We start from the raw sequence: 5,490 nt of genomic DNA, 5'->3' as shown, positions 1-5,490 counted from the left end.
TGTCAATGTTTTTATTGTTCATCAGCTGGAAAAATCTGTTCTGAAAGAGATTCCAACGATATTGTTCCTCTGTGTCCTTAAATGTTAAATAGCTGCGGTGTGGACTCATCCTTGGTGTGAAGAGGCCTTTAAACTGCTTACAACAATACCGGCAGCATGTTTAAAATAATTAATATTAATATAGCTTGCTATTGAAGAATACAGATTTTTCTAATGCTGCTTTCCTCTCATTCCATTAAACTTATATATAAAATTCTGCCTTTCTCTGCCTATTTATCTTCATCTTATTCCTTTACTCCCCTCACTCACTTACACATTCTTTTGTGCTCTGTTGTAAGGTAGAAACTGAGAGTTTGCATGCTGGCCTTTTCTCAGACTCTGAATCTGATGTATACAGATGAACTCAGGAGCCTGCGAGAGTTGCCAGGGAACTTGAGCTTGAAGTTTACTATTATAACTGCTTAATTTATGATTAAACAACAGTAATAATTAAACATGGGGTCAATAGATATTTTCTTGTTTTACAGCTGAAGACCAAAAACGCAAAGAAAATCAGTCACAGCAAGCCAGTCAAACCAGTCCTGTTGGGGATGAGGAATGAACATGGCCTTCTTTTGCCCAAACAGAAAAGACAGACAGAGAGCTGAAAAGTTGCACATTTTTCTATTGGTATGTCTGTATTCAAGCAATGCCGTTATTGTGCTGCAATATTATGCTGTATGTGGTACAGCATTTGATGTTGATCTCTCAAAGGACTCTTTAAGTCAGCAATTATTTTTTCACGTTTTTCACATATGCATCGTTTTATAGCTCCTAGAATGAGCAAATCAGCTGTGCATCATCTCTGGGATTTGGGCAGTGTTACGACCCGGGATAGCACCTGTTCCCTAAACGGGATCTGTTCGCCTCTACATGGTGTTGGATAAAGTATGGTGAATATTCTGTATTAAGGATGGTGTTTGGTAAATACACCATTTAATTTTGTAAACAATTCATATAATTACCATGAATGATTTAATTAAGACATGAACATTTAGTCATATTAATGACATTCAGTTACATGACGGCTGAAAGATGCATTAGAAGAGACTGCATGGACTATATTGCAACAGGCACTTCATGCACAACTGAAGGTGATGTACCAGGGAAAGATCAACATGAATCCTGTACTGTATTATAAGCAAGATGAGCATGCACATTACAGATGTTTAGCACCCGAGGAGGACAAAGATAAGAAATTTGACACCAAGATTTACAAATTAGGTCTTTTATAGATCTTATATAGGTCTTATATTGCATACATTTTATGGCTTTTGCACCATAAACTACACGCTGTCTGTACCTTGTCTTACTGAATGACACATTGGCCTTGTGTAATAGTACAATGAAGTGTCACAATATGTATTGGTTGTCTAAATTGGTGTCTTTATTTACTGTCAACACTCTATTCTTGTTCTTGATCTAATGAAATAAATGGAGCCCATTCCAAATGGGCAATGGTGTAGATTTTTTTAGGGGGTCAATTCTTAGTCTAAGATAACTATCACTTGCAACTTACGTAATGGCAAGTTGTTGAAAAGACAATCTTAAAAATGTGACAGCACAGTTTGTTGTCCATGATGAGAATAGATTGTATGTTTTACTGCTCTTCCATCCCCAGAGTCCCAGTAGAATCCCCTGGAAAAGCAAAAAAAATTTAAATTTCAAATAGCTGTAAATCAAAATCTGATTATAGTGTCAAAGAGAAAATTGGCAGGACAACTACTTATGCTATGTTTACTAAATAATGTTAAGCACAGTTTTCAAACATATATGGAAAGATGTTATAAAGGTGTTTAAAAAAGTGCTCTTAGTAAAATACCAAATTTCAGCCTGCCTCTCAAATAAGTCATAGATGTTTGCACAATGAACATGTTTAGATATCCCTTTGTTCAAAAAAGATTGTATTTTTCCCCATTTTATTATTAAACATTTTAAACTACATTACCCATAAGCCTACCATATGGGTATTATATACCTGTTCTACCATGAGAATGCAAAAAAATCATTGCGCTGTTTTTCGTAGTTTAGTAGCTTAGGGTTAGGATCTCGGTAAAGAGGTAATTTCTCATGATATAGTAACACTGCATTGTTAACTGAAGGTATTACTGACATAATAACAGCAAAACGTACTTTACAACATTAAGCTTTTTTTAATTTGGGTTAAAAGATAGTCCAATCACAGCGAGTTCTGCGACTGCCAAGGGAACTTCAAAGCCAATGGCAACCTGGGAGCAGAGGCGTCACACTTACTTGTCCATATATGGTCATTTATGACAGGATCTTCTGGGTTCTTGTGGTGAACAAACAGATAATCAGTTAAAGATTTATTTGTTCCCACTCAATAAAACTGCAACAACAGATTGCATCGTGGGGTTAACCTGATGCAGCAATAAATTTGTTGATTACAGTGATTTTTTTCCAACACAGGCATAATGCATGGTTCCCATTGTAAACATTGCTTACACTAATATTAATGTACAATATTTAAACTAAAAAGTTTGCTTATACTAAGTGAAAAATAACTGATAAAATTCAAAATGTTTCCTTTACCAAAAAAAAAAAAAAACACTTATACTTATGCAAATATTCAAACATGCAGTATTTTTCTACTATTCAAATTGGCTTCTCTAACATTTACAGTGTATTAAAGGTAAATAATTAATCACTTATGTGTTTTCTGGAATACCCTACAATATTGCCATTATAGCTCTACCAGTTGAACTATAGGAATATAAAAAATAAATAAATGAATAGATAAATAAATAAATAAATATTATTTATTAATAACATTATGAATCACATATTTTGTAGTCATTTCCCAGTGTTTATTGATATGTCAAACTTTTCCAAAACAAACCTAGTGCCCAGAACAGCATTCTCTCTCTGGTTTGTGCCACTATGAAAAAAAAGCAGTTGATTATAAAAATGTATTTGCATAGAGGCAATCAATTATAGTGAAACATAACAACTTAAAACAATGACTGATTGATAAAGTAATTAATGGGTACACAGGAACAAATATTTAACTAAGAAATATGCAATAGAAAAACCCTTTTAAAAACTATTGTCTAATATTCAAAAATAAAAAGATAATTTGTTTACAGAAAACGTTATAAGATGCCAAATAATATTTTACAAACTGGGAGTTTCGAGGCTCCAGTTGAAAATATATTATTTTCTTCCCTTTAACAAACAAATAGGCAAAAAATAAAGAACAATATTTCAATATTTTACAATTATTACCTTTAAAAACATATCTCCTGTAATCATTGTTTGCTTCTATTGTGACTAAATGCGAGACAAATTAAAATGGTTATTAACAATTATAATTTTATAATTATAAAGGTCAACCATTTTCAGCAAATATACATATATATATATATATATATATATATATATATATATATATAGTGATATTAACCGGAGTTGTAAGAATCCACCCGCTGGCCCAAAAGCGAAGTCCAGCGGCCTGGGGGAAGGTGTTCTGCGTGTATGCCTTTTCTTGCGCTTCTGGAAAAAAATCACTTGATTTATTAAAACTTTGGTTTCTAGTTTAATTCTGACTCCTTTCTCGTTTAAATCTGACTCCTGAAGTGTTTATTAAATACAAATTGCAATGATAATTTTAAAAACTGATCATAACGTTCGTTGTGTTATAATTTAAATACCTGATTATTCTGGACTCGCTATACTTTCAATTATCCGTTCACTGGGGACCTAATGTCTCTTTTGAGCCTAGCGTCGGCCGAAGGCGCCGGTCTCACGATCACAAACTCGCCAGCCTGATGCTAGTCAGAGAGTGTAGGTAGACTAATACCTGTTTTGCCTGCCGCCTACTGCTTGCTTATGAGTTATGACAAAAAAGTGTAGTTCACTTAGTCCTTTTCCGTACAACTTGCTAACACCAGTGATAGACAGAAATCAGAAGGTCTCCGATGGCATGCCTACTGCTCCTATCATTCCTGAGCCTCCAGTTTGACCTATCCTGGCCGTAAATTTGAGGTAACAAAAGCCTCCTCACAATTTACTAGTCATAATGATTTCAGCAGAGTCTAAAATAAATCAAGAAATAACATTTATTTTGCCAGGCATAATAAAACATCAATCAAAATAACAAATTCAATTAATAAAACGAATACATCAATTGAAAAAGAATGTAGTTAAAATTTAGTTACACAACTGATCAGCATAAAACATAAAATAAGAAAAATAATGTTGAAATAATTTCAAAGAGTCAGCATACCTGGCAAATAGAGAGACACATGGCATTCGTGTGGGAAGTTCTGTTTACAGATGCTTCCTTGAATGTTTCACCAATTCTCTTTAAATACCCAAATCAGAAAAAGCAACCATAAATTTAAGATTATAAAAACGTCACAGAACTTTTGTTAGGACATGAAGTGACCTGAGAAAAAACAACATCTGGAAAGGACCTTATCAGGGGCATAACCCACACCAGAAGAACAGAATTTTCCTCAGATTTGAGATCTTTATTTTTGGTCTGTTCTACTGATATGAGACTGAGATCATATTTCCAATCGCACCGGGACTGTAAAATTGATGTCAAACATGAAAGGGTTATGCTTATGAATTCTGAAGATATAGTAAATGCATGATATAAGAATATAAGAAACTTGAGTTCTTGTCACCCCTAAGTCAACTTTTATGGCCTGGGCCATCTGCTCAAGAAGGAAGGAGGGGGCCTAAGAATGGGTGAAGGGATAGATGGGCAATGGTCTTTCTCCCAGATCTTCCTGTCAGATTAGAAAGTTTATTGTTTTGTTGTATGGCATGTGAGAGTTCCTGATTTTTTGCTTCACAAGGAGATCAAAGCCCCCTTACAGAGTGCTTAGTTACACAACTGATCAGCATAATGGGATGAGATGGGAATGTGGACTGTAGAGGAGAAATTAATACAAGTAGACATGCTAAGATTGGAAGTTGGCAGTAAAGGACTGAGAGCAGATGTGCCACATGACAGAGTGATGTGGAAGCTTTTGGAAGGGCTGATATTGTGGAGAGCTGATGGAGATCATTCTCCATCAGCTCTCCACAATATCAGCCCTTCCAAAAGCTTCCACATCTAAGTAATCTGTGAGAAATCCTGCAAGATGAAGAAAGAGAATTTATCACATGATGAACAATAAAAACATTGACAACAACAAATGGCAGATAACAACATAACTGCAGCGTGTATAACAGTAAACAGAATCTTATCATCTGTTGGTGTGGATGCTAAAATAGTTATCATTATAGTTATTGTTCTTGGTGTGAACAGCTTTAAGTAATCTGATTTAGCCAAATTAATTGAAGATCTGATTTGTCACGTGACAAGTTAAACTAGCATTTCCAGTCTCTTGCTTCTTAGACAGATGTGTTCAATAAAAATCAACATGGAAAGAAAGGCAGACTCTGAGGTGTGGACAGATATCATGTACTGTTAGAACG

This window comes from Sinocyclocheilus anshuiensis, unplaced genomic scaffold, assembly GCF_001515605.1.
Source record: "Sinocyclocheilus anshuiensis isolate Anshui unplaced genomic scaffold, SAMN03320099.WGS_v1.1 scaffold2698, whole genome shotgun sequence".
NCBI lineage: Eukaryota > Metazoa > Chordata > Actinopteri > Cypriniformes > Cyprinidae > Sinocyclocheilus > Sinocyclocheilus anshuiensis.
The sequence above is the reverse complement of the archived record's forward strand: the minus strand, read 5'-3'. Positions refer to the sequence as shown.